This window comes from Nyctereutes procyonoides, unplaced genomic scaffold, assembly GCF_905146905.1.
Source record: "Nyctereutes procyonoides isolate TBG_1078 unplaced genomic scaffold, NYPRO_anot_genome, whole genome shotgun sequence".
NCBI lineage: Eukaryota > Metazoa > Chordata > Mammalia > Carnivora > Canidae > Nyctereutes > Nyctereutes procyonoides.
This window is the reverse complement of record NW_026575159.1, coordinates 15509681-15527137: the sequence shown is the minus strand read 5'-3', so window position 1 is coordinate 15527137 and position 17457 is coordinate 15509681.

Sequence of the window (17457 nt, the reverse complement as noted above, 5' to 3'; positions counted from 1 at the left end):
ATTATATAACAATAAAGATGTCTTTAAGTCTTATTTCATTTTATTTTTAGTAAGCCCAGCCCGGGGGCTTACTAAAACCCCAGAACCCCAAGACCATGACCTGAGCCAAAGACAGTTGCTGAACTCAGTGACCCACCCAGGCACCCCCTACCATTGCTTTTTTAATGTGCAAGTAGGTTTAGCACCTCTCTCCTTGAAGTGTTGTACTTACTGCCTGTTTGCTTATCAAGTGGTCATGGATAATTTGGGACTTCACATGGAAGATTTAGCAGTGATTCTAGTTGCTATTTTAGGCAAAATGTATGATAAACACTGGGCAAATTCCTGTCCCATCCTCCTAATCACTTGCTACAGGTTTCCAAAATCCCATGGTTGGACAGCCATCCCTTTGTGTCAAAGAACAAGGCAGCACTTCTCCAAGCTTCAGCTTTAAGAAGCCCTGAGAGTTAGTAACTCATTAAGCATCCTATCATCATTAACACTTTATGATGCTAATCAACCTATCAGCTACTGACCACCAAGCCTAAAGTTCAATTCTGGGCCTTGCCTACAAAGAGTTTACAGTGTAATTGCATGGAAGAAAAGGCATAGGAAGCTGACTATGCTCATATAAATTCCTTTATAAGAGAATCAAATAAAAGGGGTAAAACCATGAAAGCTAGAAGACTGGTGGGAAGCAAGTTTTATGAATTCTTCCCTCTCTCATGAATTATCAGTTATTACTTCTCTCTAGAAACATGTAAGATTCCTTCCACCTACACACACACACACACACACACACACACACAACAAACAAACAAACAAACAAAAATTGTCTTAGGGCACTGCAATCTCCTCCAGTACCATTTCCCTGTGACTTCAGGCTCTAAATTCCGTGAAAATGTAGCCTCTATTTCCCTTCATTCTTGTTTTCTCTCAAAATTATTCTGGTCAGACCATACAGCACCCACCATGTCACCAAAATATCCAGTGATTTCCACAGCACTAAATCTCGCTGTCAATGACATGCATTACCTTCTTTGATCTATCCGCATTCTTTGGCTCAATGATTCCTCTCCCCTCCTTGAAATATTTTCTTAATGTAGCCAGGAAACCACTTTTGTTTTTGTTTTTAACTTAGTGACTATTCTTCCTTTCTTTTTCTTTTTTTGACCATTCTTATTCTATAGATTGCTAACCATTGAATGCATTAGGCTTGATTCTATGACTACTTCTGTTCTCTCTGCATTAATTCCTGGAAGATCTCATTTAATTTTATGGCTTTAATTGCCATTATTTGCTGACAACTCCCCAATTTATGAGCCCAGCTGAAATTTAGTATGCTCAGAACTAAATGCTGGATCTTCTCCCCAAACCTGTCCTGAATCATCATTTCAGTTGCTCAGATGAAATACTTGGAAGTCATGCCTGATTTCTGTTATGCTCTCAAATCCATTTCCAATTTCCAATAAATCTGTACATCTTTCAACTTTTTAAATTTACCCAATCTAATAAATCTATTTATTCTATCTTTCAATTTAACCTGTAAATCTTTACAACTAGGACTAAGTAAACAAAGTCTATTTCATTAAGCAGACTAAAGTCTGGATATGTGGAGAATCAGAAAATTAAATAAGCAATCATATGCAGTGTGTTAAGTTTTACGTAAGGTTCATTAGCTATAATTAGGTTTGCTTTCCTTGAAGAGAAAAGCAGATAGAAATTTTAAAGAGTATCAACTTATTTTTGTTTCATGTAAAATGAATGAATGAATGAATGAATGAATGATTCAATCAACCAATCCTGGTAGGAAAATAGTCCAGGTATGATATAACATCTCTACATAGTTCTCAGAAAACTTACATGGTTCTCATCCTCAGAGTCCGCTTCTGGTCCCAGCTAGTTCTTGGCTACACAGCCAGCACATCTACATGCTAGGCTGGATCAAGGAGTGTGAAGGAATAGAGAACTTCAATCAGCTCAGTCTGCATCCCTTAAGCAGCTTAGAAGTCCCATCCAGTACTTCCACTCACATTGTATTGGCCAGAAATTAGTTACATTGCCACATCTGGCTACCAAAGGATGTTATGAAATGGATTATTCTAATATGTACAGTACATTGTTATCCCGAATAAAATAGGGGTTCTGTTATTAAGAAGGGGAGACTGATACTGATTGGTGCTAGGCATTCTTTGCCACAGATTCAGTGTGTTACAGGTGTCCAGAGGGGAGGTCAGAGAGAGATTCCAAGAGGAAATGGTTTCTGTACCCATCCCAGTTTGCCCTGATTTAGAATTGCATCTGCACATTTCTGTCTTCCCACTGGACTGAGCCCTGAGACAGCAGGCATAGGCATTGTGTCTTCTGCATATTTGTTACCCCCAAGGGGAGTTTTTTTACACAGCAGATCCTCAATGTATTTTTGGTAAATTGAGATGAAGGTAAGGAAGTTTTTGAAGAGTAAGAGGGTAAGGTGTGTCAGTTTTACTAGAACTTTCACTATCTTTAATCTTCACACACACGCAAAAACACCTTAGGCTTTATATCACAAAGGCAGCTTATATAAACAATTCTTTGGAACATTTATTCTCTGTAACCCTTAAAAGGTCATCTTACTTTTTACTCATCTCATTAAGCAGACCTTCCCCTCCTTCCCCTGCTTACTCTCACTCCTGCCTTGGAGGTCCAAACTTGGCCAGGAGCCTAACAGACAGGCCAACTTCAAAATCAGGTCAGATCATATGCTTGATGTAGGTAAGGAGCAGTGACTCAGAGGTGCAGAGACCATGACTTGCCATCCTTTCATTGAACACAGTTCTTGGAATAGGTATGACGATAAAACCAACATTTGGACACAGATCATTACCGTAACTGATTCTCACATGAATCACATTAGCTATTTCCGGATTTATGGGGTTATCTAAAGTTGAACATGACAACTGCTACTTTAGAGAGTCTAAAACCCAAACTAAGATAGATCTCGACGACCAGGGCAAATTTAAAAGCAGCTGCTAACACACTTTCTCTTATTCCATCTCATTTGTCTTAGCTGGTTTGAGATTACACACAGAAGGAATGTCTCTGTGAGATGACAGCTGATTTACCCAGAAACGAAACCTAAACTCTAACAGCTAGTTACCTTCCTGTTTGGTTTCTCATTCTGTTACTAAGAAATGCATGTTTCTATACATGTTAATAATGGCAAAGTGGATAGAAACTTGGCTGCCATATCTAGCCAGTGGCTGAGCCTGGATCTGGCTGGAGACCTGGTCCAGCTTGAAGGGAGATTATTTCCTGACCTGAATTGGCTTTTCCCACTTTCCAATTCTGAGACAGCCTGATATAGGCATGCTGCCAGTTGCCTCAACTCCGACATCTGTGCATTATCAGTTGGGTGTGGAGGAGAGAAAGCAGACTGCACCCCCTTCAGATTCTGCCCAGGAGATACGGAGAGTCATGTTGGAATGCAGATTTCCAAGGATCCCTAAGATGTGCTCTTAAGTGCTCTTCAACAGATGAACTTCTTAGAACTTTTTCTTATCTCTTAGGGAAAAGAGATAATTTTCTCTGTTACATTTCCGGTTTTCACATGTGATGATTTGTGAAGAAGCTATAAAGCCATGAGGCCCAACTTACTGTTGGAGGACAGTAGTACTGTCAAACAGGGCAAATTGATAAGCCCATGAAGTTAGGGAACATAAAGATAACCAGGAACTTTCATTCTACTCTTGAGCCTGAGAAGCACTTTAAGAATAGCATCTCAATGAAGAGAGGAGAAAAACCACCTTTCCAAACAGGAAAATGCTCCTTTAGTTAGTTAAGTCTACGGAAATCTCAAAAATCCAGAACACCTAGTGGGTTGAGATGTTTGGTCCTGTGCACAATGGAACACGGGAAGCAAAGAGTCAAAATATCACAGAGCTGCGGGCACACCTTAGATTTCAAATCCGGCATTCTCATGTTCCAGATGGTAAAGCTCAGACCTAGAGAGGCAAAGTCAGCGACTTCACACCTAAACCCAGTATAATGATGTGCTCACAAATCTAACACCTATCTCAACGTTTCTGTAAACTCAGTTGTTTTTTGTCACCATTAGCAGAAATAAGAATGCATATTAACTAATTTATTTGCTTTTGACTGGAATTACATCAGCTTAGTGTGGTCCACTGGATTCTCATGCTAAAAGGAAATAATAATGTCTAATGAATGCAAGATGGCCTAATGGAAAGAGTATAAATTAAATCCTGGCTCTATTAATCTGTAGTAAATTGAACAAGTTCCTTAAACTCTCTGAGCCACAGTTTTTTTCATCTATAAAACAGAGAGAATTCAGATTTCAGACACAGATTTCAGAGCCACAGTTATTTTCATCTATAAAACAGAGAGAATTCAGATTTCAGACAGTGTATGGAAAGGATCCAGTATGGTTTTGGTATTGTTTGTGTTCAATACATAGCAATTGTTATTATTGTTGTCATTAAGTAATAGGAAGACAAATTCCCAACTTGAAGGTGAGAGGGCAGCTCATTGAATCATCTCTCTACAAATAGTCAAATGACTCATTACCAACTTTTACAGAGAAGCTTCTTTTCTGTATATATATATATATATATATAACCTTAGCTTTTTCACCTGGCAGCTCATAGTCCACTTAAGCCCCTGATTCCCCCAAGGAAGTACCCCTCAAACCTTCTTGTCCTGAATTACACCGTGTTCTCGGATATACTTCCAGCCCACGTACATTTGCTGTGTTCCGAATATTTCCGGGGTTACCATGGTTTCTAATCCGCAGTAGAATGTTTGAACTGAGAGGTTACCATTTAAGGTAGGGAAGAGGCAGGCATGGTCATGTCACACTTTTAGGGTATTCCATACAATGTGGTCTCAAATTACCAGTGGATCCTTGTATTTTCCTTAATTATAAAATGGGATCATTATACCTATTTCACAAGTTTGTTGTAGGAATTACATGGACAAATGCATGTTAAAATATGTAGTTTGCAATATATCAGGTGTTTATTTTTTATCCCCCAAGCTGTCCCATCATGAACACAACAATCCTACTAGTCTGGTAAGTGAACCTGTCCTTGACACACAGACCTCTTTTCCTCTTTCTTTTACTCTCCTCTCAAGTAGCTATCCCTCTCCTTCTTTTTAACCACTTAATTATATGTAATTGTAGCAAAGAATAAGGAACCTTTTATAACTGGCTTTTTATTACTTATTTATTTATTTATTTATTTATTTATTTATTTATTTATTTAAATGTTTGCTCCATCTAAACTAAGCTGCTGAAATAGTTTCAGGAACAAGAAGAGGTCCCAGGGAGCATGGACTGTGTTGCTTGGTCATGTATGTGACTCCAGAGCTGAGCCAAGAGTCTGGCATATCGTGGGCACTCCATATGTGTCAGGAGTTGGCATGAGGCTCTAGAAGCTAAATTTGCAATCTTAATTTTTTTCGCTATCGTTGGACTTAAGGCAAGTCACTTAACTGTTCTATTTCTTCATCTGGAAAGTGGAGATAACAGCAGCATTTTCCTCTGTATTCTGTTGAAATATTTTAAAATATAAAATGTAAAATTAAATGCTCAATATATTTTACCTATTTATTGACAGTTATAATTAAATAACTATTAAAATAGCACATGGAGATGAAATAACTGACAAAAATGCACAAGTATTTTGATATTATTTAACTGTAGATCTTGAGTTAGATGAGCTAGGGCCTTGGGGACCTTTTCATTCTTTTATAAAAGGACACCCCCTTGGGATGCCTAGGTGGCTCAGTGGTTTGGCGCCTGCCTTTGGCCTAGGGCATGATATAGGAGTTCCTGGATTGAGTCCCATGTGGGGCTCTCTGCATGGGGCCTGCTTCTCCCTCTGCCTGTGTCTCTGCCTCTGTGTGTGTGTGTGTGTGTGTGTGTGTGTGTGTCTCATCAATAAATAAATAAAATCTTTAAAATAAAATTAAAAAATAAATAAATAAAATAAATAAATAAAATAAAAGGACACCCCCACCAAATGACATTCTCCTTTGCACAAGGTGTCCTTCATGTGGCCATGACATTACCCTTGTTCATGTACTTCATTTCATTTTGAATACCTCTTCCTTCCCAACCCATAAAATTGTATCCTCCTTTCAAGATACAACCTTCATGCAGAGACCTATATGATGTCTTCTTGGATTCCCCCACCAACTGCCTTCCATATCTCTCTTTCCCTTTCCTTCCAAATACAACAGGTCACAGGTCTTCCCATCCTCTGCTACTCCATGGCAACCCACCCACACCTCCCTCACAGCATTGCATGGACTTGCCAGATTGGCTTCTCTGGCTTATCTCTATTAGATTAAGAACTCCTTGCCTGCAGGGTTGGCTTCATTTTTTATCTCCCTAAGTAGGGAACCTGGCTGGCCTCTGTCCCATTTGATGGGATCACATTGGATTGATTTAGTTGGAACTAACAGCCCTTTGTGAAATCATTTGCTCTGCCCCTTCTTACATTCTTGTTGATGATTTACTCCCATTACCTCTTACTGGAACTATATAGTCAGTTTAGTTTCTTGAGATGGGAAATTAAAACAACAAACAGGTTGAGTGGGGTGAGGCTGCCTTAAGGGTGATTATAAAGGATTTGAAAGCAGTACTGTAGAGACATGCAAATCAGCACCAAGAATCCACCCCACCTTATTCTCAGAGTTCTGTAGTTTCTAGTCTTTTCTTTTGGGAGGAATCAGCCTGATGCATTGAGCACAAGGGTTGGTCTAGCAGCAAGCTGACTGTAATATGTGTGAACTCCCTAACTCTTTGGATGAGTTTAACTGCGTAAGTGTCTTCTGGGAGAGTCTAGCCTTATCCATAGATTTGGCTTTGAAAACAAGGGAGAGGACAAGAAAGCTGTATTTTTCACATGTGTTTGAGCTTATTTAAGCTTTAAAGTTTTTTTTAAGTGTTTTATAAAAGAGCTTTTAATAAGATAATCATTTTTTGTAAAAGCAGTACTTGAAAAGAAAATGCTTAATGATTAAGAGAAGCTTAGGAAGGGGTGCCTGCCTGGTGCAGTTGGTGGAGCGTGTAACTCTTGATCTTGAGGTTGTGAGTTCAAGCTCCATGTTGGGTGTAGAGATTACTTTATAATTTTTTTTTAAAACATCAAAAAGAGCTTAGGAAAAAGACTCCTATTTCTACAAAATGTCTGTACATTAAAAATATTTCAATGTACATTGGTATCATATTTTTAATTTTTTCCTTGAAGAACATTTTGAACTCTTCCTAATTTCTTAACTGTTCTTAAAACAATAATACTTCTATTCATTCCTTACAAAGTGGTATTTTAAAATTATATAAAAAATTCTCATAAAATATCTTTTACTTTGGGAAAATTATGACCCATATTAAAATCATGTAAATAATTATAAATGAATTCATCACACTTTGAAGATGCCAAAGGCTTTTTTTTTTAAGATTTTATTTATTTATTCATAAAAGACATAGAGAGTCAGAGGCACAGGCAGAGGGAGAAGCAGGCTCCTTGCGGGGAGCCCGATGAGGGACTTGATCCCAGGACCCCGGGATCAGGCCTTGAGTCAAAGGCCTTGAGCTTCTGCTCAACCAGGTGCTCAATGCCACAGGTTTTGAAGGCAGGTGGACCACCTGAGTCTGTGCCCCTTCCATCACTGTGGGTCCTTGGATATAGTATCAGCCTCTCTAAGCTTCCAATTCTCTGGACAAATCTTGGTACGTTTCTCATCAGACTGATGTGTGGATTAAAGTAAAAGATGATATGGGAGGGCAGCCTGGATGGCTCAGCCATTTACCTCTGCCTTCAGCCCAGGGCATGATCCTGGAGACCCGGGATGGAGTCCCACGTACGGTTCCCAGCATGGAGCCTCCTCCCTCTGCCTGTGTCTCTCATGAATAAATAAATAAAATCTTAAAAAAAAAATGATGTGAGAAACAAAGGCAAAAGAAAACTTAAGTTTCCTTATTATCCATAGCCCACTGACAAGTCCTTGAAACAAGCAGAGAGACATTCCGCTCTGAACTCAGCAGCCTTGATGTTAATACTTTACCAAGGGTAAAAAGCAATCTGGGTCCAACCCCAGGATCCTGTAAGTCTATTTTAACATATAAAATTTCCTTTGGAAACTTCCTTTATCTCTACCCACTCTCCACCCCCCAAATACATGTTGGCAATCATTCCTCAAGCATACAGCCTACTGATATCTGAAAGGTCTCATGACTAAGGTTTTACTGAACAGTAATAAATGATCTTTTCCTAACAACAGCTAGCCTCCTCAAGGCCCTGGAAACTTTGTTTCCAAAATATCTGAAAGGCTTACGCTTTCCCTAAACTCCTCTTAACTTGAAAGTATATAATGGGCCACTTCTCAAGACCCCAGGGCAACTCTTTCTGTCCTTGGGCCCTGTCCTCATTATTTAATAAAATCACCTTTTTGCACCAAAGACAACTCAATTTTCTCTTGATCATTGGCTCCAGACCTCACCAACATTCCCAAACTACGTCAGAAAATGCACACAAAATGCTTAGCATTAGGGGTGCCTGGGTGGGTCAGTTGGTTAAGCCTCTGCCTTAGGATCAGGTTCTGGGAATCAAGCCCAGCATCAAGACTCTGCCCGGTGAGGAGCCTGCTTCTTTTCCTCCTCGCTTGTGCTCTCTCTCTCTCTCTCTCAAATAAATATAAATAAATAAATAAATAAATAATAAATAAATAAATACCTTAAAAAATGCTCAGCAAAGTGCCTGACACCCACAAATGCACAATAAACATTTTTTTGATTGTTAAAAATTTACATTTGAACTTTGAATAATGTGGCAGTTAGGGGCATCTACCCCTTGCACAGCTGAAAATATGGGAATAACTTCTGACTCCCCAAAAACTTAACTACTAATACCTACTATTGACTGGAAGCCTTACCAATAACATAAACAGTCAATTAACATACACTTTTTTTTAAGGTTCTATTTATTTATTCATGAGAGACATACAGAGAGAGGCAGAGAAATAGGCAGAGAAGCAGGCTCCATGCAGGAAGCCTCATGTGGGACTCAATCCTGGGACTCAGGAATCACAACTTGAGCCAAAGGCAGATGCTCAACCTGCTGAGCCACACAGGCGTCCCAACACATACTTTATATATGTATTTTATATTTATATTCTTACAATCAAGTAAACTAGAGAAAAGAAAATGTTATAATAAAAATCATAAGGAAAACAAAATACATTTACAGTACTGTACTGTATTTATTGAAAAAAAATCCATGTATAAGCAGACCCTTGCAATTCAAACCCATGTTGTTCAAGGGCCAAATGTATACTAAATTTCTACCTGTTTCAGGCACCATACCCCAGCCTACGATGCTATAAAGACAAGGACTAACTTGTCTAACTTCCACTCTATTTAGAAAAAAGCAAGGACAGTGAAAAAATTAAAACAATCTTTGAACTACTGACAGCCAGGAAACAGGGAGCACTGGAGACGAATAAAAATCTTTATGTTTCAGAAACTCCAGCTGACCAAAACATTCTACTGATTTTGTGATGTAAAAGGCCAGAGAGGGGTACCTGGGTGGCTCAGTGGTTGAGCGTCTGCCTTTGGCTCAGGGTGTGATCTGGGGATCCTGGAATCAAGTCCCACATCAGGCTCACCACAGGGAGCCTGCTTCTCCCTTTGTCTATGTCTGTGCCTCTCTCTCTCTCTCTCTCTCTCAAATAAATAAATAAATAAATAAATAAATAAATAAATAAAATTCTAAAAAGAAAAAAAAAAAGAAAGAAAAGCAGAGCCTAGAGAATGTTAGCAATATTCATGATATTTAGAAATAGAGCTTGGTGTTTCAGAGAATGGGCTCTAGAGACAGAATGACTGTTTTTTTTTTTAATAAATTAATTTTTATTGGTGTTCAATTTACCAACATACAGAATAACACCCAGTGCTCATCCCCTCAAGTGTCCCCCTCAGTGCCCGTCACCCATTCACCCCCCCCCGCCCTCCTCCCTTTCCACCACCCCTAGTTCGTTTCCCAGAGTTAGGAGTCTTTTTTTTTTTTAATTTTTATTTATTTATGACAGTCACAGATAGAGAGAGAGGCGCAGAGACACAGGCAGAGGGAGAAGCAGGCTCCATGCATCGGGAGCCTGACGTGGGATTCGATCCAGGGTCTCCAGGATCGCGCCCTGGGCCAAAGGCAGGCGCTAAACCTGGGCGCTGCGCCACCCAAGGATCCCGAGTTAGGAGTCTTTATGTTCTGTCTCCCTTTCTGATATTTCCCACACATTTCTTCTCCCTTCCCTTATATTCCCTTTCACTATTATTTATATTCCCCAAATGAATGAGAACATACACTGTTTGTCCTTCTCCGGAATGTCTGGGTTTGAATATTGCTTCCACGGCTTGCTTGCTCTGTGACTTTAGGCAAGTTGTTTAAACATTCTGTGCTTTTATTATCTATGAAAAGGGAGATGATGATGATTTCTATGAGGTAAGGTTCATATAAAGATTTATTAGTTAGCATATGTAAAGTGCTAAGAGCAGTGCCTGATTCATCAGAAGTGTTAAAGATTTTCCCACCCTTACCCAATATCTCACACCAGTTAACAAAACAGAGGGTCCAGGAATCAAGTCTCCTGGCCACACAAACAGTGCATCTAACACTGTAATAGAGTGCTTTAATTAACTATCAATACAAGCTCAAAGAGAGACACTGAGTCTACTATGTAATCTGTGCTGTGCTAAGCATCTTACTACCTTTTCTCTTTATGGCTCACAGTGATCCTATAAGGTATTTTCAGTCTACAGTACCTTCTCTGCAATTCCAAAATAAAAAAAAACTCTGAACACTCAAAATGCTTCATTATTCATTGGATGACTTGACTTGAACTCCTTTGAAGGTAAAAATCTGACTTATATTGATATAAAACTATCTTTAGACATCATTGCATTTAGTGCGAACATGAGTATGATTCGCTGGAGAAATTTAATATTTTTTTATAATGGAGTGCTGTCTCACATCCCCTGTCTAACACCTGAGGGTGTTAATATACATTACTAGGTTGTTAGATAATATATAGTATTTGCACTGCATTACCTTTTATTATTCAAAACTTCCAAATTGTATCTTTTTATGATGATAGAAATGTTTTATAACTTTATTGTAAGGACAGTTGTACAATTCTGTCAATTTATTTAAAAAAAAAAAAAAAACAAATCAGGGGATCCCTGGGTGGCTCAGTGGTTTATTTAGCTCCTGCCTTCGGTGCAGGGAGTGATCCTGGAGTCCCGGGATCGAGTCCCACATCGGGCTTCCTGCATGGAGCCTGCTTCTCCCTTGGCCTGTGTCTCTGCCTCTCTCCCTCTCTCCCTCTCTGTGTCTCTCATGAATAAATAAATAAAATCTTAAAAAAAAAAAAAAAACAAAAAACAAATCATTGAATTGGTTGTGCCTGGCTGGCTCAGTCAGTGGAACATGTATGTGACTCTTAATCTTGAGGTTTTAAGTTCAAGCAGCACACTGGGTGTAGAGATTACTTAAAAATAAAATCTGAAAAAATATCATTGCATTGTGCATATAAAACAGATCAGTGTAGATAATATATAAATTATACCTTAATAAAGCTATGTTCAAAATGCCATTACAAAAAGGAAAATATAGATCATTATTAGGAATAAGAAAATTAATTTAGGAACACCTGTAACAACTGATCATGGTGTTTGGTGTTTTAGACTAAAGTCGGATCTAGCTGATGAAAGTACTTGAGTGCTATCTACATAGGATTTGAATCTGTAATGACATGTGAGTGAGTACTGTAGCAGTTTTCACAAAAGAGAAAGGAAACTGCACACACACATACACACATGCACAATGGACTAAAGGGTAGTAAAAATAATTAACGAAAAGTTAATGAAATTGAAGAATAGGTCCAAATACTGCCTCTTTTATCATTTTTCCTGAGCCACGCCATTCCATCAGAATTCATTTTCTCCCTCTGAGCTTCCATTGACTTTTCTGACCAGGGAAACTTATAATGTGTTCTGGTCTTCTGCATTTGTTATACAGAATTGTAAGCTCCTAGACAGCAAGGATAGTTCTGTTCATTTTTGTATTACTCATGGTGCATAAAAAAATGCTTAAATAGGAGTCTAGTTAATATCTGAATTATACTGAACCACTTCCTCAATAAAAGTTTATACATAAAGGGTTGCCTGGGTGCCTCAGTTGGTTAAGTGTCTGCCTTCTGCTCAGGTCATGATTCTGGGGTCCTGGGACAGAAACCACACTGGGCTCCCTGCCCAGTGGGGAGCCTGCTTCTCACTCTCCCTCTGTCCATCCCCCTGTTTGTGCTGTCTCTCTCTCTCTCTCTGTGTCAAATAAATATGTAAAATCTTTTGAAAAAATGTTTATACATAAAAAATTATATTTTGTTTCTAATTTCCAGAACATAGCTGATCTTGAGTTTTGATTAAGAGATTATGGGCCATTGTTACCACATCAGTTTTACAAAAACAAAAGGTTAAAGATGTTAAGTTACTTGTTCAAGATGACACAGCTGTTAAATGGTAGAGCTGGTATTCCAATCCACGTCTGGTAAACTTAGAACCCAAACCTTTATCTGTTTCTCCTGAAAAAATTTGTAACTATGGGTACAAAACTAACAAATAAGTAATCTTGATTTTTTAATAAAATCCCTAACATATCAATGTTATAGAAATTTTAAATTTTTCTTTTTTTTTAATTTAAAATTTTTCTAAGAGTTGAAGATTTTCTTTCTTTCTTTCTTTCTTTCTTTCTTTCTTTCTTTCTTTCTTTCTTTCTTTCTTTCTTTTTTGGTTAGAACAGTAATCAACCTCCTTTCTTCTCTTCAGAACCTACAGACTCTATCAGAATACTAAAAACTACTGAGTCTTTATTCTTTTCTTTGTCTATTCTCTTCAAACTGTAAGCATTACTGAGCTAACCTCAACAGCCAGAATTAGATAAGATAGTACAGAAAAAAAAAAAAAATAAAAACATTTATCACCAACTGGGTTTTCTTTTTCTTTCTTTCTTTTTTTTTTTTTTTTTTTTTTTTTTATCAAACTCTTTAACAAATTATCTCCCCAAGCACATCTTCTCATACAGTTGGGTCCCTTACCATGATGTGAGGCCACAGGATGAACTGTCAGATTTGAAAAGCAATAAATACAGTGCAGTCCCGTTTCCTGGGAAAGATCAAATGTTTTGAGTTTGACTTCCTCTCTATTCCTAAAAAACATTTCAGAAGGAAAAGACTGATGGATTCCTCATTGGCCTTTTTCCTTTGTATGTTTTGTTAGATTTTTTTTTTTTTTATCCAGGCTGTGAAAAGTTGTTGTTCATTAATGAAACTCAGAAAGTAGTCAAGTCCCTTTGAAGTTTAAGACAGCATCTGTTCCACTGTCCAAAGAGAGTAGAGAAATTAACATCTCCATCACATGGGTTTCAATGTAATTCAAGTTATTACCACCCAGAAGTTGCAGGTGCAAGGATATAGCTAACTTTGTTTTATGAAACATATTCGCGTGTGTGCATCTGTGTGTGATGCTTGCATGCATGCACCCATGTGCAAAATAAGGACCAGGTCTCATATAATGAATATTTCAAAAGGTAAGTACAAAAACATTCATATTAAGTTAAAATTGCTCTTTGGGTGGATTTTTCTCAGTTAGCTGTCAAAGCCATTTACAGTTCAGTCAATAATGATCTAGGTCTTGTAGGAAAAAAATCTAAATTTTCTAAAGAACAACTTAACTTTTTCAGTTGAGCTACTTGAAAGGGATACATTTAACAGTAAGAAATCAAATTTGAGCAGCATTTAGAGAATTCCTATCTCACTTGTCCTTCCCAATTAAGACTTAAGAAGTAGAGTATTAAAAAATTAAATAAATATTATATTTTAATTTAACTTTGTATATAAATGCACATTAATTTGTCAGTCTTTTGATGTATAGTTATGGCATTTTAGAGAAGAGAAAGAAGCATAAGTCAAATAATCCATGCCATCTACCTTTTATGAGCTGTATCAGTAATGCAAATTCTATAATTTCCAGTTTTGGTTTCCTTAGAATGAGAATTCTAGAAACACTTGGAACATGATCTCAATGCATAAACCTTCAATATTTTCAATAGTTTATCATCCATGCCTAATTTCATAGCCATTATTTCAAACAATGTTAGTTTTTATAGATCCATTTATTCCCCCTGATACACACAATATTGTGTTCATTCAAGTATAATTCATTAAAATAATCACAGTGATCCCTGGGTGGCTCAGCAGTTTCACTCCTGCCTTTGTCCCAGGGCGTGATCCTGGAGTCCTGGGATCGAGTCCTGCATCCGGCTCCCTGTGTGGAGACTGCTTCTTCTTCTGCCTGTGTCTCTGCCTCTCTCTCTCTCTCTCTCTCTCTCTGTCTCTCATGAATAAATAAATAAAATCTTAAAAAAAAATAATCACTATAATAATTGCCAAAAGTAGGGTCTGCTTATACTTCTAAGAAGATAGAGAAAATACACTTTTCTTTATTTCTTCTATGAAGTACAACTAAAAACCTTGGAAATTATCTATAAGACAAACCAAAGAAGACCTTGAAAAGTCTGTTTCTGGAAAACAGAAATAATATAGACAGGGAAAAAAAAAAAAGAACAGAGCCCTAGCAACCTGTGGGACTATCACAAAAGATCTATTTGTGAAGAGGAATGTTTATGGCAATTATAAAACATGGAAGCTAAAGGGACATCAAGGGAGGTAAGGTTTTTACATTTCACTCAATCTGATAAAATTTCAACTTCAGTATTCTGTGATAATTACATATATATATATATATAATGTACTATTTACAACCATTATAAAAGACATAAAGCAATAAACTGAAAGAACTACAAATGAATCAAAATGGAATTTAAAAAAAGTTTAAGCAATCCATAGGAAGCAAAAGAAAAAAAGAAAGAAGTGAAAGACAGAACAAGAAGAAAAGAAAATTTCAAATGGTGAACTGTAAGCCCCAACATATCAATAATATTAGATGTAAATGGCTTAAATACACTAATTATAAAATACAGATAAGCAGAGTAGATAAAAAACAAAAAACAAAACAAAACAAAAAAAACATGGTGCAAGTATATGCACTCTATAAGAAACTTACTTCCAATATAATGACACAGGTAAGTTAAAAGTAAATAAATGGAAAAAGATAAATCATATAAACTTTAAAAGAAAGTGGGGCACCTGGGTGGGTCAATCGGTGAAGCATATGTAACTCTGGATCTCAGTGTTGTCTATGAGCCCCACATTGAGTAGAGATTATTATTAAAAAACAAACAAACAAACAAACAACCTTAAAACAGTGAAAGAAAGCAGAAGTAGCTGTAATAATATCAGCTAAAGTAGATTTCAAAGCAATAAAAATTACCATTTACTAAGAGGCATATTACATAATGATAAAAAGATCAATCTAAAAAAAAATAATCCTAAATGTGCATGCATCAAACAACAGAGTTTCAAAATCTGTGAAGGAAAAAAAAATAGAATTAAAAGGAGAAACAGACAAATTCACACTGTTAGAAACTTCCAATACCACTCTGCCAACAACTGGGAGAACCAAACAGAAAATCAGAAAAACAGTACCATTCACCAACACTATCAACCAACAGAATCTAATCAACATTTATAGAACACTCCCTTCACCAAAAATGGAATATATTCAAGTGTCCACAGAAGATATTGCTAGATGGACCATATCATGGGCCATAAAACAAATTTCAAAACATTTAAAAGAAATGAAATCATACAGAGTGTTTTCAGCCACAGTGGAATCAAACCAGAAATTGATAACAGAAAGGAAAGAAAATCACCAAACATGTGGAAACTAAACCACATACTTTTAAATAATCCATGGGTCAAAGAGGAACTTTCAAGGTAAATAAGAAAATATACCGAATGGAATGAAAATAAAAATATAGCACATCAAAGCATGTGGGGAGTAGTTAAAACAGTGTTGAGAGGGAAATTTATAGTTCTACATGCCTGCTTTAGAAACGAAAAAAAATATCTAAGTAAGTATGAGAGAAATTTTTTAAAAATTCTTACATGTTAACTTAGATTCATTTATGCGTTCTTAAAATCCCACTGGTTACTAATTTATTTTACTACTACTACTGATTTACAAATTTATATGACTAAGAGACAAAAAAGGATATTGTTAATTGCCACAATAAATAACAAATAAAAAATATAGGAAAAATAGAAGAAACTTCAATTTTGCTACTAAATAGAATAAAGTTGCAACTGATACTAAATTGTTATTGTGGCTTTCCTTTGGTGTGTAAGCTACCATTTCCAAATTTCTATTAACTTTTTTCTTTCCTTTCTCTCTGTCTCTCTCTCTCTCTCTCTCTCTCTTTTTTTTTTTTTTTTGGCTTGTCTTTTTTGGTGTGTTGAAAATGTGTTTAGAGAAAAAAAATGGTAGAGTTCTGTGTGTGTTTGTATGTGTGTGTGTGATAGCCAAAATGGAAATCTGGCTTTTTATCCAAGTAAACTTAATATATTTAGTCTCCTATATTGCCTTTATAATTGGACTTTAAAAAACATAATTGGACTTATTTTTATCTCTGGTTTCATATGTTCTATTCATCATCCAATTATATCTGTGAAAATAAAAGACCTATTTTTATTACATCGATGTTTTAAAAAGTTTTCATTAAATCCAGTTGATTCTTTTTTAAAATAAACTCTATACCTAACATGAGGCTTGAACTCACGACCCCAAGATGAAGCACCAGAAGTTCTACCAACTGAACCAGCTAGGTGCCCCAGAAAAATGACATTTTAGATTTGTGCATTTTGCATACTTCACATTGGTGGTTATATATGGAATTAATTTATGATCAGAAAACCTGTTGATAAATACTAAGAATCTGAACAATGGACTGGTAGGTGAGTTACAGAGGGGAGATCAGGTTTGAGAAATGCATAGAGGAGAAATGTATAGAATTATAACAACTTGAATGTTAATTCAATTTGGTAAGTGGTAGACAAAAAAATCACTTCGGCAACTCTAGCTGGGAGAACTTACCAGAGGGCATCACTGTACAACATAAAAAAGTATGCAGTACATTTGCACCAAAAGTGCCATTGCTCTCCCAATAGGTCCTGCCCCTTAGGAGGGGCCCTCCCTCCGGGAGGCTTATACTTTCCACTCATTTGATGTCAGCTTTGTCCATGTGACTTGCTTAGACCAATGAGTTATGAGCAAAGGCGCTTCTAAGCAGAATCCAGCCTCCTCTGCAACCTTCTCTTTTTCCTTTGAACGTCCCAGGGAGGAGCTGTTCTCTCAGCCTAGACACCAGAATAAAAAGGCATGAAGCAGAGCCTCAGTCAATCACACAAAGACAGTGAGAAATAAACCTTTGCTTTCCTAAATCACTGTGATTTGGGGTCTTT